A 27461-nucleotide genomic window follows, 5' to 3' on the forward strand; every position below is an offset into this window, starting at 1 on the left:
CTTACAAAGAAATAAGGATCAAATAAGGTTAGAGATAAAAAATAATAATAATAAAAAAAAAGGGGCAGACTAGATGGGCCAAGTGGTTCTTATCTGCCGACAAATTCTATGTTTCTATGTTTCTATGTTTCTATGTATGTGTGTGTGTGTATGGTGGGGGTGTGTGTGGGGTGTGTGTGTGTGTATGGTGGGGGGGTGTATGTGTGTGTGTGTGTGTGTGTGTGTGTGTGTGGTGTGTATGTGTGTATGGTGGGAGTGTGTGTTTGTGTGTGTGAGGTGTGTCTGTGTGCGCGCTTTATGGATGCTACTACTCGGGGACCATTACATGTAATGACGCTACTACTGGGGGACATTACATGTAAGGACGCTACTACTGGGAGGACATTACATGTAAGGACGCTACTACTACTTTGGGGGGACATGATATGTAAGAACGCTACTACTACTGGGGAGACATTTCATGTAAGGCTGCTACTACTGGGGGGACATTACATGTAAGAAAACTACTACTGGGGGGACATTACATGTAAGGACGCTACTACTGGGGTGACATTACATGTAAGAATGCCACTACTACTGGGGGGATATTACATGTAAGGATGCTACTACTACTGGAGGGGGGCATTATATGTAATGACACTACTACTGGGGAGGTATACTCATTACATGTAAGGATGCTACTACTGGCGGGACGTTACACATAAGGACGCTACTACTGTGGGGACATTACATGAAAGGACGCTACCACTGGGGGGTCAATACATGTAAGGACGCTACTACTGGGGGGACGTTACATGTGAGGATGGTACTACTGGGTGGGGGTCATTACATGTAAGGATGCTACTACTGGGGGGACGTTACATGTAAGGACGCTATTACTGAGGGGACGTTACTTGTAAGGATGCTACTACTGGGGGGATGTTACATGTTAGGATGCTACTACTGGGGGGACGTTACATGTAAGGACCCTACTACTGGGGGGACATTACATGTAAGAACGCTACTAATTGGGGGACATTACATGTAAGAACGCTACCACTACTGGGGGGGACATTACATGTAAGGACGCTACTACTGGAGGGGAGCATTACATGTAAGGATGCTACTGCTGAGGGGACATTGCATGTAAGAACGTTACTACTACTGGGGGGGACATTACATGTAAGGATGCTACTACTGCGGGGACATTACATGTAAGAACGCTACTACTACTGGGGGGGGGGACATTACATGTAAGGATGCTACTACTGCGGGGACATTACATGTAATGACGCTACTACTACTGGCGGGACATGACATGTAAGGTCACTACTACTGGGGGAGCATTACATATAAGGATGCTACTATTGGGGGGACATTACATGTAAGGATGCTACTACTTTGGGGACGTTACCTGTAAGGATGCTACTACTGGGGGTACATTACATGTAAGGACCCTACTACTGTGGGGACATTACATGTAAGGATGCTACTACTACTGGGGGGGGGGGGAGGGCATTACGTATAAGTACACTACTACTACTGGGGGGGTATTACATATAAGGATGCTACTGCTGGGAGGGGCATTATGTATAAGGATGCTACTACTACTTGGGGGGATTACATATAAGGACGCTACTACTGGGGAGGCATTACATATAAGGGCGCTACTACTACTGGGGGAGCATTACATATAATGATGCTACTACTACTGCTGGGGGGCATTACGTATAAGGACGCTACTACTGGAGTGGGGCATTACGTATAAAGACGCTACTAGTGGGGGGGGGGGCATTACGTACAGTTGGAGACTTCCTCGTCTAACCCTTTAATAGGATTAACTGAGCCAGGGCAGTCGGACTTAATCCCGTGGTGTAATGACTTAGGGGGTCATTCTGAGTTGATCGCTCGCTGCCGATTTTCGCAGCGCAGCGATCAGGTAAAAAAACTGCAAAACTGCTCATGCGTATTCCCTGTAATGCACAGGCACATTGTACGGGTACAAAGCGGTTCGTTGCTGAGCGATGGATTTAATCCATTCGCACAGCCAGGAGATTGACAGGAAGAAGGCGTTTATGGGTGTCTGACCGTTTTCTGGGAGTGGTTGGAAAAACGCAGGCGTGTCCAAGCGTTTGCAGGGCGGGTGTGTGACGTCAATTCCAGACACGAACAATCTGAAGTGATTGCAAGTCCAGACCTACTCTGAAACTGCACAAAATGTTTTTGCTGAGCTCGGCTGCACAGACGTTCGCACACTTGCAAAGTGAAAATACACTCCCCGTGGGCGGCAATTATGCGTTTGCGCAGCTGCTAAAAGTAGCCAGCGAGCGAACAACTCGGAATGACCCCCTTAATCCTCTGCAGTATTGTACTCTCTGCATTGTATTGCAGCTGAGAACAATAGATGAAAGGTTTATGCTAATAACCCTTGGTGCACCTAGACGCAGCAGAGAAGCCTAGATGAGCGTGGCTCCATCTGTATAAGGATGCTGCTACTTAAGGGGGGCATTATGCATAAGGACACTATTGCTACTGGGGGGAACTACGTAAAAGGATGCTATTACTACTGGGGGGGCATTATATATAAGGATGCTACTACTACTGGGGGGTATTACTAACAACGCTACTACTTCTGGGGGGGACATTACATATAAGGACGCTACTACTGGGGGGTATTATGTGTAAGGATACTACTACTACTACTACTGAGGGGGCATTACATATAAGGACGCTACTACTACTGGAGGCATTACGTATAAGGATGCTACTACTACTGGAGGGGCATTACGTATAAGAACCCTACTATTCCTGGGGGGGGGCATTATGTATGCTACTACTACTGTGGATGCATTACTTATAAGTACGCAACTACTACTGGGTACATTAAGTATAAGGACGCTACTACTACTGAGGGAGCATTACCTATAAGGACGCTATTACTATAGGTGGGGCAATACGTGTAAGGATGCTACCACTACTGGGGGGGCATTACGTATAAGTGGCACTACTACTGGGGGGGATTATGTATAAGTGGCACTACTACCTTTGGCATTCTGTGTATAAGCGGACCTACTACCGTGGGCATTCTTTGTATAAGCAGAACTACTACCATGGGCATTCTGTGTATAAGTGGGTATCACTGACCTGGTTTGGAAGTGTTGTGGACTCGGGGTTTCTTCCGGTGACCGGGAAGAGGAACCGCTACTGGGTCGCAGTAGAGATGGCCGGATGTAGGTCTTCCTCATACAGGATTAGGACGGTAGGCAGGAGGCACGGGTGAATGCTTGAAGGTCTCCTGAAAGACAAGACTTGTAAAGGTGCTGATGAACTGGTGGAGAGTACCAAAAGCTGACTTTGAGCGATGTTGGGGTGCTGGAGGCACTGAGGTGCTAGAGGCACAGAAATGCTAGAGTTACTGAGGTGTTTGAAGGCGCTGAGGCGCTTAGAGACGTTGAGATGCTTGGAGGCACAGTGGTACTGGAGGCACGAAGGTGCTGGAGGCACAGAGGTGCTGGAGGCACAGAGGTGCCGAGTGCTGAGGCACGGAGGTGCCGAGTGCTGAGGCACGGAGGTGCTGAGTGCTGAGGCACGGAGGTGCTGAGTGCTGAGGCACGGAGATGCTGAGGCACGGAGGTGCTGAGGCACGGAGATGCTGAGGCACGGAGGTGCTGAGTGTTGAGGCACGGAGATGCGGAGGCACGGAGGTGCTGAGGCACGGAGACACTGGAGGCACGGAGATGCTGAGGCACGGAGGTGCTGGGAAGCACAGAGATGCTGAGGCACGGAGGTGCTGGGAAGCACTGAGATGCTGAGGCACGGAGGTGCTGGGAAGCACTGAGAAGCTGAGGCACGGAGGTGCTGGGAAGCACTGAGATGCTGAGGCACGGAGGTGCTGGGAAGCACTGAGAAGCTGAGGCACGGAGGTGCTGGGAAGCACTGAGATGCTGAGGCACGGAGGTGCTGGGAAGCACGGAGAAATGGGAGCTCTGGAGATCACCACAGTCGCAGCAACGATGATACTCAGGCGCCGGAGCATTGCCCGGCGTCTGAATTTGAACTTCCCGCCAGGGCCTGATTGGTGGAGGTACCGATGACGTCACCCGCACCTCTCGTGGACGTCGAGCGCACACGCTGGCCAGACGGAGCGCTGGACGCCGGGAACCGCCAGCGAGGACGGCCGCACGGAGACCCAGCGCGCTCGGAGGGGTAAGTATGGAGACCGCGGCGGCGCTGTGACAGTGGGGTCGTGTATAAATGGCATACTATGGGCATTATATATAAGGGGTGCTACTACTGTGGGTATAATGTGTATAAGTGGTACTACTACTGGGTGCATTATGTGTATAAGCAGCACTTTTACTGTGGGCAGTATACAGTATTTATAAGTAGCACTGCTGTGGGCATTATGTGTATAAGCAGCACTACTAATGTGTATCTAGCACTGTGAGTGCATATAATGTGTACCTGACACTGTGGGGGCATGTAATTTGTATCTGGCACTGTAGGGGCATATAATGTGTATCTGACACTGTGGGGGTATATAATGTGTATCTGGCACTGCACTGCTGGGGGCATATGTGTATCTGGCACTGGTGGGAGCATATAATGTGTATCTTTCACTACTGGGGGTGTATGTATTTAGCACTACTGGAGACTTACAGTATGTGTATCTGGCACTGCACACTATACTGGAGACATTGGGGGAGATTCAAATGTTTGAATAGTCAGTTAGGTGTCTGTTTTTCCTATCTAATAGACAGGAAAAAAAAGACACCCAACCGACTTTTCAAACATTTGAACTCCACCCATTATGTGTAAAGTACACTACTGTGGGCGTTATGTGCAGGGCCGGATTAACAATGGGGCTGATGGAGCGGCAGCTCCAGGCCCAATCTCCCAAATAGGCCCACAGCATCTTACAGATCTTGGTGTGCTGTAGATAGGAGAGAAAAAAATTCCTGCTACTGCAGCCTGATTCACCCCACTGCCGCCTCTCCCGGAGGTCACCCGCGCAGCCCTGCACTTCCCTGCTTCGTCCTCCTCAGCAGGCGGTGCCACTGGCCGCTTCCCGAGTCCCGACTGCCTCACTCTCTGGCCGGGACATATGCCACTCCTTCAGCACTGCCCCCGGGGCGGGCTGTCCTCTGCTGGCCCAACCCCTCCTCACAGGGCTGCCTCAGCGTTCTCAACACTGTCAGGAGGAGACCAGGGAAGCGCAGCTCTGCTCTCCAGTACTAACGATTCTTTCAGAAATCTTCAACCATATGTGAGTTCCCCTTTTTAAAGCCTCCTCTAGTGTCCCCTGCCCGTATTCTTCCCGCATGCTGCTCCTCAGCCAGCGCACAGCATAGCTCCAGGAACAACACGCGCAAGCTCTGCACACCACTGTCACCAATGCAAGATAAGTTCAGTTAATACTGGGGTAGTGCCTGCAGTTGCATTGTGACCATTAACCCTATCACTAATGAGGTGTGGGGATATAGTATGAGTAGATAATTCAGAAGTGTAGTGAAGTAGTGCAGTGTTGTATTGTGGGTAGGTGGTGCAAAGTGGGGAGGTAGTATAGCGCAGCTTTGTAGTCAGGCCCAGTGACAGGGGGGGTCAAAGGGGACTCCCGTACAGGGCCCCGACATTGTGAGGGGCCCCAAGGTTTGGTTATAGGCAGTATTAGTACTGTATGTATTAAACATGGCAGTCCCCTTTGCCAGTGCGGTGGCTACCATGATCACTCTGAGTCCGACTCGGCCCACCTCTGGTAACCCACCACTAGCTTCCCCGAGGTCATCTGTCCATATCCCATCGAGTGTGGGCATGGTGTCACGATGTTCGACACTGCGCCCCCCTTCAAACACTTCTATGATATGTCTGCACTCTGCAGATGGGATTGGGGACGGTCTCCACCTAGGAGGAGAACTGCGGCCAGTGGGCTGGCATCATTGTCCTGTCACTGACTGACTGCAGCAGGACTCAGAGAAACAGCCTAACAGGCTCAGCCAGGCAGCGTCAGCATGGGGAGCCTGGATAGTGGCAGTGACACTGTATTGGTAAATGTGTCACTGTGTGTGTGTGTGTGTGCGTGCGTTTGTGTGTGTGTGTGTGTGTGTGTGTGTGTGTGGGAAAAGGTTGGGGGTAATAGACTGCGCTCCTGAACAAATGCTCTATATCTCCAGTGGTATGCAGCTTTTAGGTGTAGGGGTCATGGCTGGCGACAAGGGTGTACTAAGGGAATACTCTTCCCAGGCCCCAAGGTTCAGAGGGGCACCTAAGTTTGAATCATATGCAGACTGCACCAGCTATCCAACTGGTGCCATACAATAGCACCTAACACACACACAATAAAGCCTGCCATGGTAAACCCCCACCCTCTCAAACGATCCCCTCCACATTCTAATGTAAGGTCAAGGGGGACGGAGGGACAGGAGACCCCGACGACATAAGTGTACCGGGTCCTGAGATTTCTGTTGCCAACCCTGTTTGTAGTGTGGGGAGGCAGTGCAGTGAAGTAGTATAGTATGGGGAGTTAGTGTAGTGATATTGGGGGTCATTCCGAGTTATTCGCTCATTGCCGATTTTCGACATGCTGCGATTTGTTGCTAATTGCGCATGCGCAAAGCACGCAGCGTGCATACGCTTAGTTATTTAACTAAAAACTTAGCAGATTTGCTGTGGATCCTGCGGCGCTTTTCAGTTGCACTGCTGATCGGTGAGTGATTGACAAGAAAGGGGCGTTTCTGGGAGGTAACTGAGTGTTTTCCGGGAGTGTGCTAAAAAACGCAGGCGTGTCAGGGAAAAACGCGGGAGTGTCTGGAGAAATGGGGGAGTGGCTGGCCGAACGCAGGGCGTGTTTGTGAACTCAAAGCAGGAACCTAAACGGACTGAGCTGATCGCAATCTGTGAGTAGGTCTGGAGCTACTCAGAAACTGCAAGGAATTATTTAGTAGCAACTCTGCTAATCTTTCGTTCGTTACTCTGCTAAACTAAGATACACTCCCAGAGGGCGGCGGCCTAGCGTGTGCAATGCTGCTAAAAGCAGTTAGCGAGCGATCAACTCGGAATGAGGGCCATTGTGTGGAGACATGGGGGTCATTCAGATCTGATCGCTGTGCTGCGTTTTTTGCTGCCCTTCGATCAGATAGTCGCCGCTTACAGGTGGAGTGGTTTTTCGCTGTGCAGGTGTGCGATCGCATGTGTAGCAGAGCCGCACAAACTGATTTTGTGCAGTCTGTGTGCAGCCCAGGACTTACTCTTCCAGCGCGATGTGAACAGGCTGATCGGGACCAGAGCTGACGTCACACATCCTCCCTGAAAACACTTGAGCCCGCCTGTGTTTTTCCGTACACTCCCTGTAAATGGTCAGTTGCCACCCACAAACAGCCTCTTCCTGTCAATCTCCTTGCGAACGCCCGTGGGAATGGATCCTTCGCACCATCCCGTTGCAGGACGCCGATGCTCATTGTAGCTGTGTGATGCACCGGCGCAGTGCGGCTCAGACGCATGCGTTGTTCGGATTTGATCGCCCAATGTGCAAAAACGCACAGCAGCGATCAGATCTGAATGACCCCCTTAGTGCAATAATGTGTAGGGAGGTAGCACTGTAATGTGGTGTGGAGGTCAGTACCTTGCTACTCTCTTGACATGATGATATCTTAGCAAGGCTGTGTGTGTCTCAGAGACTGTCACGGTAATGGGTCCCATAGAGCTGCTGGCGCCTTGCAGTACTGTTTCGAGCAAATCTGTATAACCACTTGCTTGTACGCTTACACTCTGTGTGTGGATCTCCCATGGCTCCAGACTGTGACCGCTGATTCTCCACAGCAGCGAGCGGCGGTATGCTCACTGCTGCTGCAGTGAAATTACCTGAGCCCAGAGAAGGCCACTGGCACCTGTGCGGTGAACTCAGACAGCTCCCAGCAGTGACCACTGACTTACTACAGTGTAGTCCTGCGATACCCGGCTGACTCCCCCCAGAGGTAACTTCTGGCCAACTACACTTAGCAGTGGCTACTTTACAATGCAGCTTACTGCTCGGGGTCGCCCCTGCCGGAAGGAGGTTGTCAGTCGCTCCCTCGACCATGGCACACCTTGTTGGAGCCGTCTCCTGCCAGAAGGAGGATGCTGGCACTCCTCCACCTTGATCGCAGCCAACCCCGCACTGGAGGCAAGCATTGCAGCCTGGCATCCTCCCCCTCTTCTTATTATTGATAAGGGCCCACAGGTTTGTTGCCCAGAGGCCCCCACAAACCTTTATCTAATCCTGAAGGTAGCGCAGTAATGTGGTGTGGGAAAGTAGATATAGTGCGGGAATATAGTCTGGGGAGCAGTGAACTAGTGGTGAGGTAGCATAGTGATATACTGCAGGGATGTAGTCTGGGGAGGTAGCTTAGTGATGTCGTGTGGGAGGTATAGTGTAGAGATGTAGTGTGAGTAGGTAGCCTAGGGATGTAGTGTGGGGAGTAGTTTGGGGAAGTAGATATAGTGAGGTAATGCAGTGTGGGGAGTAATATAGTAGTGTAGTGTGGGGAGGTAGTGCAGTCAATAGTATGTCACCACAGCCTCCTACCCACCTGGAAGAATTTCTCTATGGTTCTGATCACACTACCTGCGACGGCACATAATAGGCCTTTCCTAAATTTCAGCTCCAGGCCCATGTGGACCTTAATCTGGCACTGGTTATGTGTAAGGCTGCTAATTGTGTGTGTAGAGGGGTGTGAAAATATATATTTATAGTCTGATAATGTAAAGTCAGACTCTGCCTCCCGATTTTAACAATGGAATTTTTCTTCTCTTCCTGTCAGTGAAGATCTTGTAGCAAGAAGAGGCTTTACTGTATATAGATTATTTACACTGTATTCCAAATCTTGATAAAATGCTTAACAGCATCGCGAGCCACCGGAAGAGGAACCGATTCACAGGAGGGCAATTCTGGTAAGGTAGGGTGAACACAATTTTGGACATAAAAGGGAGAAAAGCCTGACGCCTCATAGAAGAGGTTAGTATGGGCAAACTCAAACCCAGTCGTCTTTTTTTTTTTAAATAAAATTTTCTTCATTGAAGCATGAACATAGGTCATAGTGTAGATAAAGTATTGAAGCATCACAGATGTTACATAAACAATTAAATGTCAAGATTTGGCAAGCAGGTATATAAAGAAGAAAGGAAAAAAAATACAATTGAGTTTATAAGTAATTAATATGGATACAGTTAAAGAAAAAAAAGTCTTGGTTCAGCCTTTCTGTTTGTCCATTTCTTTAGGTATGTAAACTGAAGTGTAGGTTAACTTGACATTAAAGCACCTGCAAAGAGCTCTACAGAACTTTGAAGTGAACTGGACTCCTTGATTTGAAGCTATGTATGTAGACAATCCGTGCAACTTGAAAATGTCTTTGATGGGGATGCAGTCAATTTACCTCCAATCAAAATCCCGACGGTCGAAATCCCGACAGCAATTGACTGACGGTCAAAATCCCGACAAGGTCAAAATCCCGCCATGGACAAAATACCCACAATTAAAATACAGACAAGGTCGAAATACCGACATGTAAAATGCTGACATGAGTTTTTCATGATTTTTTCATTGAAACCGACTTGTTCATACTTTACCATCCCAGTGGACCTGGAGGGGGAATATAACAGTGTGCCGAGCACAGCGAGGCACCGTGCCTGAAGCATGGCGAGCGCATGGCGAGTGGCATCACACAGCTGCCCCGAAAATGGTCTTACCCCCCCACCCCTCATCGCCGCGTTGCCGCCACGAAAATGGCCTTCGCTGTCAATCAAATTGCAGTCGCATCCATCGGGTATGCGACCACAATGTGTATGCCCACGCAGCCGCTGTCTGCCCACTGCGCATGTGCAGTTTGCCGCCACAGGCAAACTGCGCTGCGTGCTGCTATTGTGGCTGGGTCTGAATGATCTGCTATGTCTGTTATTTGGTGTGTGTATAGCTTATAGTGACTAATTAATGCAAGACAGCTAAAATAGACATGACATGCAGCATCGGAGATATTTAGTTAGCGGTAAATACTCCGCTCGTGATTCCCCGCAGACGGACTGAACCTCTTCATAAAATTGTGTCGTGCGATAAACAAAAACCCATGATTCCGCAGTTTATGTGGAATTAGTGGTTTTCCGTGCGTGAATCCTGATTTTTTGGCGCCGGAAAAAGGCTATTTCACCACCATGCGTGGATTTAGTCTTGGGGTACACTCCGCGGCTAATTGAATACCCCTCGAATTGTCCTTAACCATTTTAGTGAATATACTCGTTACATAACAATTTATTTTTTTCAGAGGTAAATCCAGCTCATTCACATGGGGACAAAGCTACGGAGAATGAAGAAGTGGATGAATGTAACCTATTAAAATCCCCATCACACCTCTCTCTCTCTCTATCTTATGGTGGTTACAGGATAGAGAGGCAGATGCAGGGGCATAGCTATGCCAGACGGGGCCCCATAGCATACTTCCATGCCGTGGAACAGGACCCCCCCTCCCGCCGCCGCCACACGTGCCCCCCCTCCCACCCGTGGAATACTCCATAGAAACCCCTTCCCCGCAGCACCCACCATTGGGGCAGCACTGCCACCTCATCCACTCTCCCGGCCGGTCCGGCTCCAGCTCCTGTCTCCTCATAGACGCTGGGAGGAGGCGTGGCCGTGGTCCAGGGATGTCCCTGCAGACTCAGCCACGCCTCCTCCCAGCATTAATACTCAGGAGAGGAGGAGCTGGCAGCCGGGTGAGCAGGTGTGGCTGCAGTGCAGCAGCACACACAAAGGAAAAAGATGCTAGCGCCGGGTCTCACTCAGTAACTACAGTAAGTGCAGGGGAAGGCTCGGGCCCCAGAGACAACTTGGGCCCCATAGCAGTCGCATCCCCTGCACCTATGGTAGCTACGCCCATGGGCAGATGTATTAACCTGGAGAAGTCATAAGGAAGTGATAAACAAGTGATAAACGCAAGGTGATACACGCACTAGCCAATCAGCTCCAATATGTAAATTAACAGTTAGGAGCTGATTGGCTGGTGCGTGTATCACCTTGCATTTATCACTGGTTTATTACTTCCTTATGTCATCTCCAGGTTAATACATCTGCCCCCGACAGTGCTAGTCAGCCATCCGTTGAAGCCCTGGATCTGGGATCCTTTTGTGGATAATTTTGTCTACCCATTTATGAAATTAGACCATTTCAAGGTTGCAGACTGTAGGACCATAATAAAAAGTAAATATAAGAAAACAGATAACATTACTGGAATCAAGACATACATGATCTTCTATAATGTAGGTCACAGCATAGTGTCCTAAGGTGTGGCAACTGTGGATATTTAGGTGGTCTGCTAGAGGAGTGCTTCCTTCATTCACACAATGCTCACATTCATTTCTCCTCCTTTTTTATAATGAGTATAATAAAGGGGGAGAAATGAAGAAGTTTGTGACAGCAAGCACAATAACACTCAGCTGAACCCAAAAAAACTTGTCGACCATTTGAACCTGTTGACCATAAGCATTGTCGACCTTTTACATGTCGACCTATTTACCATGTTGACCTTTAGTCTATGTCGACCTAATGACTGTCGACCTTTCCATGGTCGACCTAGAGCCCGGATACCCTCAGCAATAAGCAACAGTAATTTTTGAAACTGCTTACTGGTTCCACTTGATCTCCCAGAACATTTTTCAACGTGACCCCAATGGATTTCTGTTTACTCCATCTAACAATAATATTTGTTGCCTTAATAATGGTGATAGGTCAGATTTTCATATGTATCATTGTTTAATACATTTACCCAGTGGTGCAAGTAGAAAATATTTCTTAGTGGTACTGTATGAGCGCACCAAAGGCAAAAAGGCAAAAAATGGCTGTGGCCACATGTGGCATGGTCAATGAAAATGGGGGCGTGGTACACATATGGGGGGTGTGTGATACACATATGACCCCAATAATGCAGTGCCAGATACATATATGCCTCCAGTAGTGTAGTGCCAGATACACATATGCCCCCACAGTGCCAGATACACATATGCTCCCACGGTGCCAGATATTTCCCCACAGTGCCAGATACACATATGCCCCTCACAGTGCCAGAAATGCCATCCCAGTGCCAGATACACATATGCCCCCACAGTGCCAGATACACATATGCCCCCACAGTGCCAGATACACATATGCCCCCACAGTGGCAGATACAAATATGCCCCCACAGTGCCAGATACACATATGCACCCAAAGTACCAGATACACATATGCCCCCACAGTGCCAGATACATATATGTCCCCACAGTGCCAAATATGCCCCACAGTGCCAGATACAAATATGCCCCCACAATGCCAGATACACATATGCCCCCACAGTGCTAGATATGCCATCACAGTGCCAGATACATATATGTCCCCATGGTGCCACATATGCCCCCACTGTGCCAGATACAAATAGGCCGCCACAGTGCCAGATAAACATATGCCCCCAATAGTGCCAGATGCACATATGCCTCCAGTAGCACAGGGCCAGATACATATATGACCCCACAGTGCCAGATGTGCCCCCACAAGGCCAGATACATATATACCCCCACAGTGCCAGATAAAAATATGCCCCCACAGTGCCAGATACACCTATGCCCCCACAGTGCCAGATATACATATGCCTCCACAGTGCCAGATACACATATGCCTCCACAGTGCCAGATATTCTCTCACAGTGTCAGATACACATATGCCCCAACTGTGCCAGATACACATATGCCCCCACAGTGCCAGATACACATATGCCCCCACAGTGCCAGATATGCCCCCACAGTGCAATATATGCCCCCACAGTACCAGATACACATATGCCTCCACAGTTCCAGATACACATATGCCCCCACAGTGGCAGATACAAATATGCCCCCACAGTGGCAGATACAAATATGCCCCCACAGTGCCAGATACACATATGCTTCCACAGTACCAGATCTGCTCCCACAGTGCCAGATATGCCCCCACAGTGCCAGATACACATATGCCCCCGCAGTGCCAGATATGCCCCCACAGTGCAAGATATCCCCACAGTGCCAGATACACATATGCCTCAACAGTTCCAGATACACATATGTCCCCACAGTGCCAGATACACATATGCCTCCACAATGCCAGATCTGCTCCCACAGTGCCAGATATGCCCCTACAGTGACAGATACACATATGCCCCAACAGTGCCAGATACACATATGCCCCTACAGTGCCAAATACACATATGCCCCCAGTAGTGTAGTGCCAGATACACATATGCCCCCCAATAGTGCCAGATACACATATTCCCCCAACAGTGCAACTCACTGCTGCTGGTGCCTGGGGCCGGCTCTGCAGTGTCACTGTGTCCAGGAAGAGGAGAGTGCAGCATGTGCCTCTCCTGCCCTCTGTCCGGTCTCTTGCAGTGGCATGTATCTCAAATCAGGTGCCGGTTCGTGAGCCAATCAGAGCTTGTAGTCCATGATTGGCTGCCGGTCCACAAGATCTGATTGGCTCACGACCCCCCTGGAGGGAGAATAAAATAGTGTGTCGCGCGTAGCGCACCACCGTGCCTGCAGCGTGGTGAGCGCAGCGAGCCCGCAAGGGGCTCCTTTGTGCTCGCCACGCTGTCGGTATGCCGGCGGCCGGGCGCCGGTATGCTGGTCGCCGGGAGCCCGAGCGCCGGCATACCGTACTACACCCGCATAAACATATCTACAGCAGGGCCGAAACTAGGTGGGGGCTAGGGGGGCATGTGACCCGGGCGCGTGATTGGATAGGGCGCTGGGATCCTGCTGCATCTGATACAGCAAAAGGAGGAAGTGGAGGAACATGGGATTTGTAGTAAAGTACTTGGAGCTGTAACAGAGAGACTACAAATCCCATGAGGCATTTCACTCAACCTGCAGAGATATGGCCGCCGCTGGAGCTAAAGTAGTCAGCTATCCTGAGCGGCAAGCCGCCCGCCCTGGCTGTGACTGTCTTGTTGCAGAGCTTTCTCCAGCCCCACGCTGCCCTGGATTCAGCGCTGAGTCGCTGACAGACACCAGCAGTGATTGATTGCAGCAGCCCAGCACCCTTCACCTCCGTCTGATTAAAGAGTGAGAGGACTGCAGGTAAAACATACACACACACTCCCTCACTCTGGTGTTAACCCCTGCAGCTCATTTAAACTAGTTATTTAAGTTTATACGGTATATATTACTTTATAATGCTGAGACTGTTTATACCACTGTTACAACTACAGATCATATGGATAAATGTGTGTGTATGCAGAGCTGGCCTTAACCAATATGATGCCCTAGGCAAGATTTTGCCTGGTGCCCCCTAGCACCGCCGCTAGTTCTGTAGGAGATGCCTGGCATGAGTCAGCTGGCAGCTCTGCTAACGTCGGGCGCCTTTTGTTTATGAAAATGAATCGTATTTGCATTTCTATGTGGCTAGGATGCACAGGCAGCTTCTGCTGATTAAAATGATATGCAGCATGACTATATTCTGTGTGTGACTGTGGCTGTATCTGCATACGAAATGCTATGTTACAGTGATTTCCAGGAATACACTGCAATATAGCATTTCGTATTTAGATACAGCCACAGTCGCACACAGAATATAGGCATGCTGCATATCATTTTAATCAGCAGAAGCTGCTGGTGCCCCTAAGCATACCAAATGCCCTAGGCATTTGCCTAGTTTGCCTATGCTAAAGGCCGGCTCTGTGTGTATGTATATATGTATATGTGTGTGTGTATGTATGTGTATATCTATATATCTATATATATATATCTATATATATATACACACACACACATACATACTGTGTGTGTTTTACTGGGGTCTGCTTGTCTGAGGGATATTATGGAGCATATAATTTTTTTAATTCTATTTTAGTGTATTTTTTTTATCTATTTTTCACTTTTATTATCTTATTTATATATATATATATAAAATCTAAAAAATGTTTTTATTCTTTTCTGTGTATGTGTGTGGGAAGGGGGGCCTAACTTACTGCCTTGCCCCGGGTGCCGTAAATCCTAGTTTTGGCCCTGTCTACAGACTCCCTTAATTGCTTTAGTCTTTAGTTGACTTTATTCAAAGGTGCTGGCCGACTGTTTGAAATATATGTCCTCACTTTCCTGAATAATTATTCACTACTAATGGGGGATATATTTGCTGTTTCCCTGTCATATTGTCTTTCTGCATTTAACTACATCTCAAAGACAAAAAAAAGCAATTCAATTGGAGAAACTTGGCATGTTTAAAACTGAAAAGAAAAGCCTGGTCGGCCTTCACAATCTGCTCAGGACTCTTCTACTGCAGATTGTGACCCAGACAGTTGGCCACATGGGGCCAGTAGTACTTAACAATATACATTAGTATTACTGAAATCTTAAAATTTGATCAAGAATTATTTAGAGAAACATAGGGGGTCATTCAGATCTGATCGCTGCTGTGCGTTTTCGCACAGCGGGCGATCAAGTCATAACAGCGCATGCATACATAACGGGCATCGCCGGTTAGTGATGGGATGGTACGAAAAATCCATTTGCATGGGCGTTCACAAGGATAAAGCTGCCAAGTGACAGCGAAACGTGTTAGGGAAACCAATCTCTGACCAGGGCATTGCTGAAAACCGGACAGGACTTTCTCATAGGCATCTTTGTATTGGGAGTTTCCAGTCCCCTGAATTGTGGACAATAATAGAGGGAGAACCAACATCATTATGGCACTGGATAAAGAGGACACTCTGGATTCTGAACCTCGCTAGGTGGAATACCCGGCCTTACACCACAAGGGATTTGGTAACTATTTATCTCCAGACTGGATGCTACAATAACATTGTCCTGCAGGGAGATTTATATCGTTCATCAGCACATATTTCTTATGCCGGCTTTTGTTTACAGACTGCCCTAAAAAGGACTAATTGTTGTCTAGAGATTGGCTCAAGGCTCTCTTTTAGTAATATTATTTTGTGGTCATTGTCATTCATTTATGTTTTATGATTACGTGTTTGTATTAAATATTGCAACATTGGTTTTAATGGATATTACATGTTGATTACAAATTCTTATAGCGCAGTTGGTTTCTTTTTGTGTGTATCTGTGTATGTATTATTAGGGTGACCAACTATCGCCCTTTCCAACAGCAGCTGAGAGAACCAGCCCAGGTACAGCGCCTGATTGTTTTATCATTTCTTGTTAAAGGTTTCTTTTGTTCACAAGGTGATTGACAGGAAGGGGCCGTTTGTGGGTGGCAACTGAGCGTTTTACTGGGAGTATTCGGGAAAATACAGACGTGTCCAACCATATTCAGAGAGGGTGTCTGACGTCAGCTCCGGCCCCGATCAGCCTGATTCTATCGCAATGGAAGAGGAAGTCCTGGGCTGCACAGGGACTGCACACACAGAATTTTAGCAGCTCGGTGTACAGATAGCATCGCACACTTGCACGGCGAAAAAACACTCCCACTGTAGGTGGCGACTATCTGAACGCAGGACAGCAAAAAATGCAGCCCAGTGATCAGATCTGAATGACCTCCATAGTTAGGTGGGAATTCAATTGATCACGGTAAATTTCCGCACCAATATAAAGGAATTTACTGTGATTTGCCTGATTTATTTATGGGGCATGTCAATTGCGGCCCGTTTTTTCAGTCGGTAATTGACCCGTTTTCATGCGGAAACACATGGATCTGGAATAAGTTCCCGGATCCATAAGTTTTCGCTACCACAGCCATGAAAACAAGTCCTTGCTCAGGCAGGTGAAAAAATTTAATTAGCCCCCGGAGATCAATTAGCCACGGTAATTTTCCACAGCTAATTGAATTCCCCCTTAGTAAGGATCAGTGGTCACTTCACTCTTATATCTGGACTCTTGTGCACTACTGCGCATGCGTGGCCTGCTGACCACGCATGTAAGGCGGCCATTACCAGGTACTGGGCCGTATTAAGCCTTGGGGATGCCCGGGGCACTTAAGACAGCAGGGCCTAGCAGTATGATTCTACTCATTCTTCATAAGTGGCCCAGTCCTCAATACAGGGCCGAAAGTAGGATTTTTGGCACCCGGGGCAAGGCAGTCATTTGTTGCCCCTCCCACCACACACACACACACACACACACACACACACACACACACACACACACACACACACACACACAAAATCAAACAAATTTATACCACATTATGTCACACAATAGAGACCATTATTCACATTATGCCACACAGTAGTAATGCCCTTTATAGCACATTCCACACACTAGTATCACTTAAACATATTATGCTACACAGTAGTAATGCACCTTATATACCTAATGCCACACAGTAGTAATGCCCTTTTGACTCAAGTTCATGGGAGAAAGGAGAGGGGGGGGGGGGAGAGAGAGAGGCGGGGGAGAGTGAGAGAGCAAGCCCAGGTTTGGAATGGAAATGAAAGTAAACAACCAGTTACCACACTGCTTCACTGACGAAGATGCAGGCTGCCACCAGTCACAACATACAGCACCCCGCTGACGCTGAGAGTAGCAGGCAGAATCCCACTGCTCCTACAGGCTCATGTGCTTTGTTCATCACTCGTCTCATTCAGTTGCAGATTTTTACAATAAATAATGCCACAGTCTGGATGAATGGAGTGCAAAGTGGAGGACAAAGTGCTGGCAGGCAGTGTGCTGCAGGATTTGATTGCCTCCCTATGGATCCACCACTGACCCAGAGTCCAGCACCCAGAAGGGGGAGAGGAGGAGTGGCTTGCTTAGGAAGCCAGACGAGGTCTCAGCGCCCCCCTCAAATCTAGCACCTGGGGCATGTGCCCCCTAAGAACCCACACACACCCCACACCCCTAGTTGCGGCCATGCTCCATATCATTGCCAAATCTGGATATAGACCCAATATGCAGTATGGTGCCATCTTCTTATTTAAACTGGTGATGTTAGATCAGAAATTGCAGTACTCTCACAGTCATTCAGATGCCTGAATATACACCATGGGAGCAACACTATGGATAACACCATGTAACAACTAGAGCTGTGTGCCGGGCCATTTTTGCCAGATTTGGATTTGGTTCTAATTCATCTTTGGATTTGGATTTGCCAAAACACCATGATTGGATTTTGATTTTTTTCTAAAATCACTTAATTTGGGCATTTTTTTGTACCTAGAGTATTATTAATAGAGATGTGCGGCTGGCACTTTTCGTGTTTTGTGTTTTGGTTCTAATTCTATTTTCGTGTTTTGGCTTGGTTTTGCCAAAACCACCCTTTCGTGTTTTGGTTTAGGTTTTGAATCTGGATGACTTTTGAAAAAAACATAAAAACAGCTAAAATCACAGAATTTGGGGGTAATTTTGCTCCTACAGTATTATTAACCACAATAACAAACATTTCCACTCATTTCCAGTCTATTCTGAACACCTCACAATATTGTTATTAGGCCTAAAAGTTGCACCAAGGTGGCTGTATGACTAAGCTAAGCGACACAAGTGTGCGGCACAAACACCTGGCCCATCTAGGAGTGGCACTGCAGTTGCAGACAAGATGGCAGATTTAATAAATAGGCCCCAAACCGCACATGATGCAAAGAAGAAAAAGAGGTGCAAGATGGAATTGTCCTTGGGCCCTCCCACCCACCCTTATGTTGTATAAACAGGACATGCACACTTTAACAAACCAATCGTTTCAGCGACAGGGTCTGCCACACGACTGTGGCTGAAATGACTGGTTTGTTTTGGCCCCCACCAAAAATGAAGCAATCAATCTCTCCTTGCACAAACTGGCTCTACAGAGGCAAGATGTCCACCTCATCATCATCCTCCGATTCCTCACCCCTTTCACCGTGTACATCCTCCTCACTGAGTATTAATTCGTCCCCACTGGAATCCACCCTCACAGGTTCCTGTACTTTCTGGAGGCAATTGCTGGTAAAGGACTTCCCAGAAGACTTTATAATTAATTTTGATGAACATCATCTTCTCTACATTTTGTGGAAGTAACCTCCTAAGCCAATCACTGACAAGGTTACCGGCTGCACTAAACACTCTTTCAGAGTACACACTGGAGGGGGGGCAACTTAGGTAAAATAAAGCCAATTTGTGCAAATCCCCAGGAGAGTCCAATTGGGGTAAGCCATTCTGCGATGATGTTCCTCAGTTTCCATAAGAGGTTGTCAGCTGTGTGCCTCTTAAGGAACACGGTGACACATAGCGTAGCCTGCCTAGGAACGAGTTGGCGTTTGCGAGATGCTGCTACTGGTGCCGCTGCTGTTGTTGCTGCGGGAGGCCATACATCCACTCAGTGGGCTGTTATAGTCATATAGACCTTAGTCTGCCCTGTTCCACTTGTCCACATGTCCGTGGTTAAGTGGACACTGGATACAACCGCATTTTTTAGGACACTGATGACTCTTTTTCGGACGTCTGTGTACATTCTCGGTATTGCCTGCCTAGAGAAGTGGAACCTAGATGGGATTTGATACCGGGGACACAGTACCTCAAACAAATCTTTAAGTGACTCTGAACTAATGGTGGATACCGGACGCACCTCTAACACCAACATAGCTGTCAAGGTCTCGGTTATCTGCTTTGCAAAAGGATGACTGCTGTCATATTTCATCTTCCTCACAAAGGACTGTTGGACAGTCAATTGCTTACTGGAAGTAGTACAAGTGGTCTTCCAACTTCCCTTCTGGGATGACGATCGACTCCCAGCAGCGGCAGCAACAGCAAGCGTACTACTCAAGGATCCTACGGAGGAACCCCGGTTAGAAGAGGACTCCTCGGTGTTGACAGTGACATGGCATGCAGGACTACAGACGTTCCTGACTGAGGAAGTTGACGTTGAGGGAGTTGGTGGTGTGGCTTTCAGGAGCTTGGGTACAGGAGGAAGAAGGGATTTAGGTGTCAGTGGACTGCTTACGCTCTTACCCAAAGTTTCTGAACTTGACAGTGACTTCTGATGAATGCACAGCAGGTGACGTATAAGGGAGGATGTTCCTAGGTGGTTAATATCCTTACCCCACTTATTACAGATTGACAGAGGCAACAGATGACTTGACACCTGTTGCCCGGATTTGAGGAGAAATAAGTCCACACCGAAGAGGTGGCTTTTTTGGTAGTTTGCCCAGGCATCACAATGGGCTTCTTCGTCCCAAGGACAACAGGTGTCTCCCCCGGTGTCTGACTTAAACAAACCACATCACCATCAGAATCCTCATCGTCAACTTCCTCCTCAGCACCAGCAACACCCATATCCTCATCTTGGTGTACTTCTACAGTGACATCTTCAATTTGAATATCAGGAACTGGACTGTGGGTGCTCCTTCCAGCACTTGCAGGGGGCGTGCAAATGGTGGAAGGAGCCACCTCTTCCCGTCCAGTGTTGGGTAAGGTCAGGCATCGCAACCGCTGACACAATTGGACTCTCCTTGGGGATTTGTGATACCATCTCAGAGCGCACAGTTCTTTTCTGTGCTCTTTCCAGCTTAATTCTTTTATTTTTTCTAGCGGGAGGATGAGGGCTTCCATCGTCATGTGATGCTGAACCACTAGCCATGAACATAGGCCAGGGCCTCAGCCGTTTCCTGCCACTCCGTGTCGTAAATGGCATATTGGCAAGTTTACGTTTTTCCTCAGACGATTTAAATTTCTTTTTTTGGTTCTTTTTACTGAACTTTTGCTTTTTGGATTTTACATGCCCTCTACTATCACATTGGACATCGGCCTTGGCAGACGACATTGATGGCATTTCATCGTCTATGTCAGCACTAGGAGGAAGTGGATCTTCTTGATCTTTCCCTATTTTCTCCTCAAAATTTTGGTTCTCCTTTATTTTTCTGGAGTTATAAGAGACAATGGGGGTCATTCCGAGTTGTTCGCTATTTTTTTCGTTTGCACAACATATTCGCAATATTGCGAATACGTTGCACAATAGCGAATAACCGCCCCCAACGTATTTTTGCTATTTCGTACGCAGTAGTACACAAAGTAGGCGTATGCCAAATGACATCGCACTAATGCAAACCCATCGCATTACCACAAACCTCATCATAAAAATCCTAACTTCTCGTAGATTTACACATTCCTCTTAAAATTGCACACGCTTTTGCTAAAATCCACACAGCAATGGTTTTTTTTTTCTTTTAAGTTAAATAAGGCTCCACAAGCCTTCCTCAATTACGAATCCAATTAGTGTAATGATTGTTAATGGTCATTACCAATTAAGTCTTCAAATAATACCTGAAGAACACTTTGTATGCATAATTGGCCATCCACATTAAAAATAAGTAATTTAAAATATAGATGTGGTAAATGTTTTTTTTTTGTTTTGTTTTGTTCTTTTTGTGTAGAGGTATAGTGTGGGAATAAATGTGTTAACATGTTTTTTTCATCAATAAGCTCCTAACTAGTTTTTTTTCCCGGTTTTAATTCTAAATTCACATTCTTAAGTTACATGTCTGAAATGTTTAAGCTAGCCAATTTCTGCTTGCCAATCTGCAGTTCCTTTATTGCATAAATAAACACAACACCCGATTAACTTGAAACAAAAATATTTATTAGTACATTTTTTCTCAAAATATTTTTTTTCTTTCTAACAATATAACTTATTTTTTTTCAAACAAATTTTTGCAGCAAATCAACACTTTCCAGCAAATTTATAAGTTGCTGGCGCATGTTTGCCAGAATTCCAGCAAAACTTGTGGGATCTCCAACCGCAACATCTGAAATTAAGATGCAAAATAAACATTACTAACTTCCTCACATTACCTATTATACAAACAAGGCACAAAGCCCACTTTACTGCAGGCATGTCCAAACTGCGGCCCTCCAGCTGTCTGGAAAATGCATATACCAGCATGCCTTGACCCAGTTTTGCTGTCCGAGAATGCAAAAGCTGTGTGTGGCCATGCTGGGATGTGTAGTTTCTCAACAGCTGGAGGGCCGCAGTTTGGGCAGGCCTGCTTTAATGGCCAAGTAACTACATCATGGATGTTTTAATGAGAAAACATTAGCAGAACAACACACAAGCCTGCTCAGCAAGCTTTTTTTTTTAAATTTAAACAAAGTGTACGACACCATGGGGTACATACAGTAATATGGGAGTTATATTTTAGATGGGACGTTACCCATAGCAACCAATCAAATTCAACATATTATCTTGTAGAAGGTGCAAAATGAATGAAAAGTATTATCTGCTTGGTTGCTATGGGCAGCATCCCAACTTAAATAGTAATACCATCTTAGTAAATGTAGCCTCATGCAGGGATTCATTCACATCTGGAGTGAAGCAGTATTTTCTTTGTTGTTTTTGGCCCTGCATCATCACACTGCATATACACATTTTCAGAAGGACCACATATCCTAGCATGCCCACCCTCCATGAAAGCCTGCCTCACAACATAAGGTCTAACAGCTTTCAAAAAGTAAAATGCCTAAATAGTAGGAGTGTAACTTTCACAACACAAATCACTGTGTCCTTAGCCTGCCTAACAAAGTGACTCCTGCGACTTTAATGTGCAAATATTGCAATACCCAGGCACAATTGTAAAAGTAAAACCACACAAAAAGTACCACTCAGGTCTAAATGTTTGGCATATAATGTTTCACATACAAACCCTGTTGTGCAGGCAAACCTCTCGACATAGTGATTGGCGACCCAGAGTGGCCATCCTCAACATTGCATATGTAGACACTGTACATATAATGTTCCTCACACAAATGTAAATGCATCATCCATACCATGATGAAGACGACAAGCATTTAACCTTGGCAAAAGATTGGCCACAGTACAACACTGCATTTATTTGAATGTGTCGTAAAATACTTTTTAAAACATAAAAACAATGTGTGTGAACTTACTCTCCTCTGCCACTTGCCCACCTCCCTCAAGTGGCTCCGGGGCCTCTGCTGCCCATTCTGATGGAGGCAAAGGTGGCTGGCTGGGGAATGTAGACTGGATGGGTGAGGTTGGCTGGATGGGGGCTGGGGGCTGGATGGGGGAAGGAGGCAGGATGGGGGAAGGAGGGTCGATTTGGGAAAGAGGATGGAAGGGGGAGGGCCTTACAGAGAGTGGTTGAGATTGATAGGGTGAGGGTGGTGGAGAGGTGGTTTGGGACACAGAGGGGGGGGGGGGGCAGAGAGGGGAATTGGGAAAGAGAGGGGTATTGGGCCGGAGAGGGGGATTGGGGAAGAGAGTGGGATTGGGCCGGAGAGGGGGTTGGGGAAAGAGAGTGGGTTTGAGCCGGAGAGGGGGATTGGGAAAGAGTGGGATTGGGCCGGAGAGGGGGGGTGGGCCGGAGAGGGGGAGGTGGCTGGAGAGGTGGATTGTCCTGGAGAGGGGGAGTGGGCCACAGAAGGGGAGGGGGGCGTAGAAGGGGATTGGGAAAGAGAGGGGGAGTGGGCCGGAGAGGGGGAGTGGGCCAGAGAGGGGGCTTGGGAAAGAGAGGGGGAGGGGGTGGAGAGGGGGAGTGGTCCACAGAAGGGAAGGGGTGTGGAGAATGTGCTGGGCCTGGGCGTGTAATTCGCCGCCTTTTAGATGCTGCTCGACGTTGTGCTTGCCCTAGAATGAGATATGTACTAATTAGGTAGTGGCTTAAAAAAAAAAACATCAGCATTTTAAAATTACATTGTTCTGTCCCATGTTAAAGACACAGAGCAAGTTAATGGATTCAGGCGACAGCCTGTGTAGCAACTCAGTACAACAACATTAACTATTTCCAAAGCACTTTGCTACAGTCAGTACTGCTTCCCATAAACACACACACTGTGTAATCTTGGCATGTTTGTTCTACAATAGTCTAACAGTCTGCTAATTTTCTCACTATATAACATCTTAGTGAAAATGTGCAGTCTTTACATTTAAAATGTATGGTAATATTCTCAGTGTAATACACATATTTAATGTAATATGTTAAACTTACTGCGTATACGTCTTGCGCTGATTTGTTGGCGCAATTCCGCCAACAGGTCCGGCATGCGTCGGCGGAGGTCGCTCCAGCGCCTCTCCAACTGTATGATGGTCCTCCTGCTCCGGGTGCGTGTTCGCAGTAAGCGTCGGACCTCCGCGTAGGCCTCGCGCTTTACCCTATTTGGGATAAAGGGCCCTGCGCGGCCTACGCGGCGGTCCATTACCGCGACCAGCACGCGCAGCTCCTGGCGTGTGAAAGCAGCTGCGCGCATGGTGCCAATGGCGTTTTCCATACATGGGCATATATTTATAGTGTGTGGTGCCATCTGATTGGTTGTAAATTGAAGGTGTCATCTGTAATAAACTTTATTGATATGTGTGCATTAATGTGAAATACAGTGGGTACAGTTCGCATTAACAGAAATTCGCACCCGCGGAAGAAATAATAAAAAACACACACACAATCACACTCACACACACTCACATACTCACACACACACACACACACACACACACACACACACACACACACACACACACACACACACACACACACACACACACTCACACTTATTGAAAAGTAATTGTTGCAATCTGTGTACTCACCACATTTTGCATGAACAATCAGCTGCACAAAGTTATCGACAATTCGGATCATATGTTGTGTCAATTGTAATGTAAACAGATGCACAAGCACAAAAAAAAAATGGTTATTAACACAATTAGCCAAAATATAATTATTTCAAAATTATAAAAAAAAAACATTAACAACAACAATATTCGAACAAAATACATGATAAGGAGAACATTACAGATTAATTTATTAAACAAACAATAATATAGACTCACAAAACAAAACCAACACACTATGAACTTTACCAAGCTACGTAAATGACATCAGTACAAAATTACAATACAAATACAGAGACTTTGAAAAACGAAAATAAATAATGAAAAAACAAAATACCTGAAATAATCACGGACAATTCTTGCCCTTACTTCATTCCCCCGCCGGGACACACTCCCCCCACCAAATGTCCGGCCAACCCCTGGCTCCTCATCCGGCAATTCCTCCGTTTGGGGAAGCTCTTTGCGACTCCTTACAGCGATGTTATGTAGGATAGCGCACAGGACCACAATTTTACTTACCATCTCCGGCGAATACATGATGTCGCCACCAGTGCGGTGGAGCACACGAAAACGCCCTTTAAGAACACCAATCATGCGCTCCACCAGCTGTCTAGTGGCAGTAAGCGCGGAGTTAAATGCCGTCTGTGGTCCTGGCCTGGGCTTACTATAAGGAGTCATGAGCCAGGGGGTGCAAGGATATCCACGGTCTCCTGTTTGATAAGATGAAAATAGCAAAAGTAAAATTGTAAAAAACATAATGTAATACCAAAAATATGACTGTTCAAATCATAAAAAATAGTAAACTCACCCAATAACCACATGTCTTGGCCTTCCATCGTTCTTAATCTCTGCCATATCCCTGATTTTCTAATGACATGTGCATCATGGGAGTTCCCAGGGAACTTAGCATTCAGGGACAGGATCTGGAGGGATGGCCCACAAACAACCATTACATTCAGAGAATGAAACAGTTTCCTGTTTTTATAAATTTCTTCATTATGTCTTGGTGCAACAATAGCTACATGTGTTCCATCCACAACCCCAATAACATGTGGGAAGCGACTACCACCTTCCTGAAATTGCCGCTTCACCACATCCAGGGCACCAACATCCAAAGGCAATGCTATAAATTGTTTGACTCTCTTTATGAAAGCATGGCTGACATGCCGCAGGACCTTACTGAACTGGCCCTGCGACATGCCAACCAGATCTCCTACCACATGCTGATACGAACCAGTGGCCACAAAATGTAACACAGCAAGGAATTGTGTCAATGCTGGTATTGCTGTAGGATACCTAATGGATTGTTCTAGATCACTCTCTATTATGGAGAGAGTGTCTAGGATTAGATGAGGTGGCAGTCTGTATCTGCGCAACACTAAATCATTAGGCATCCCAAAAAGGAGGACACGGGTACGGAAAATTGATGGCCTAGCACACCTCCGTTGCCTTGGAGGATGAGGAGCCGGTTGGGGTTGGAGGGCTTGCGGCGGTTGGGGTGGGAGTGGTTCCATGGGTTGTGGTGGGAGGGCTTCAGCTGCCACATGAATGGACATCACCAACTTAAAATGAAGGTAAGAATTATTAAAAACCCCAAACAATTAACAACACACATTGGCAACCAAAATCAAATTCAAAGTGTATGGGTGTTCACTTACTGCAGGAGCATACTCCATTTCTTCAAGATGAAAATACGGGTCCCAAACACATAAATTAAATTAAACAATAAAAAATTAGCTAATTACCTCCAACATAGGTTAACATCACAAATCACAAACTTTTTGAGATTTAAAAAATACCCATATAATTACTGCAACAATATATTTTTTAAAATACTAAGTATGTATTATTTTAACAAAAAATAAAGAAAAAAAAAAAAAATCCTATAAAAACACAGATCCGAAAAAAAGTTGCTCCTTTTGTATCAAATAGAGCAAAAATCTGTCAAACTTTGTCAAAAGTAAATGCTTTGTAAACAAACAAGAAAAGAGACCCCTACAAGAGAGAGAAATGGGCTATAAGAAATCAGATACATACTTGCAACAAACACACACCATGACACCCAGGGACAGGCAACTTACCTGCTCAAGAAATAAACAATCAACTTTTGAAGTCCAAAAAAAGCAAATGATGCCTACTTTGTCACAAAATCAAGTTCTGAAAATAAAGCAGAAAAGAGACCCCTACAAGAGAGAGAAATGGACTTTAAGAAATCAGATACACACTTGCAACAAACACACACCATGACACCCAGGGACAGGCAACTTACCTGCTCAAGAAATAAACAATCAACTTTTGTAGTCCAAAAAAAGCAAATGAGGCCTACTTTGGCACAAAATCAAGTTCTGAAAATAAAGCAGAAATGAGACCCCTGCAAGAGAGAGAAATGGACTATAAGAAATCAAATATACACTCTCAACAATAGAACAGACACACTGTAAATTACAGGTAACAAAACTATTAGATAGTACATGAAATTAAATTTATAGGCAAAAACATTAACCACCAAACTACTAATACCCTGTTTAAAACACTACAAAGGACCATTGCACACCCATACATACTTGGTTTGTTAATAGCCTAATTTTTTTTTTCAAAACAAAAAATTAGCATAAAATAAGCACTCTGCAACACAACAGTAAAACATTTGCAAGCAAACGAACGCACATTTTTCTGCAATATACTGCAATAAAAACTCACTCAGAAACGTGTGAGCAAACACGACCACCTTGCATGAAACACGTCCAAACAGCATTTGGCATCATACACCCACTCACACAGGCTGCACTCCAGGCTTTTAAATAGGCTGTACAATTAATGGAAGTATTAGCATAATTGACACCTGTGCGAATTCCCGCACTGGAAACCACACACAGCTATGAATCGCTAGACACCTGTGCAAACACACATGCCACCAGCAACATGGCTACTCGTGAGCAGATGGCAGCAGAGATGGACCGGGTGCAGCAGCAGA

At 46.6% G+C, this 27461-nt stretch overlaps 2 long non-coding RNA genes across 2 annotated transcripts; both read right to left on the reverse strand.

Annotated features, from left to right (window-relative positions):
* Positions 1-21483: 21483 nt before the first annotated feature.
* On the reverse strand, positions 21484-24567 carry LOC135050871 (uncharacterized). Its single transcript, XR_010241888.1, has 3 exons — positions 24464-24567; positions 22810-23509; positions 21484-21671 (listed from the first exon to the last, which is right to left on the reverse strand). It is a non-coding gene; the product is annotated as an uncharacterized LOC135050871 (long non-coding RNA).
* Positions 24568-24661: 94 nt separating this feature from the next.
* On the reverse strand, positions 24662-25427 carry LOC135050872 (uncharacterized). The gene is made up of 2 exons (XR_010241889.1): positions 25296-25427; positions 24662-25197 (listed from the first exon to the last, which is right to left on the reverse strand). It is a non-coding gene; the product is annotated as an uncharacterized LOC135050872 (long non-coding RNA).
* Between the last annotated feature and the right edge of the window lie 2034 nt (positions 25428-27461).

The sequence above is a fragment of the Pseudophryne corroboree genome, chromosome 2, assembly GCF_028390025.1.
Source record: "Pseudophryne corroboree isolate aPseCor3 chromosome 2, aPseCor3.hap2, whole genome shotgun sequence".
In the NCBI taxonomy this organism is placed as follows: Eukaryota; Metazoa; Chordata; class Amphibia; order Anura; family Myobatrachidae; genus Pseudophryne; species Pseudophryne corroboree.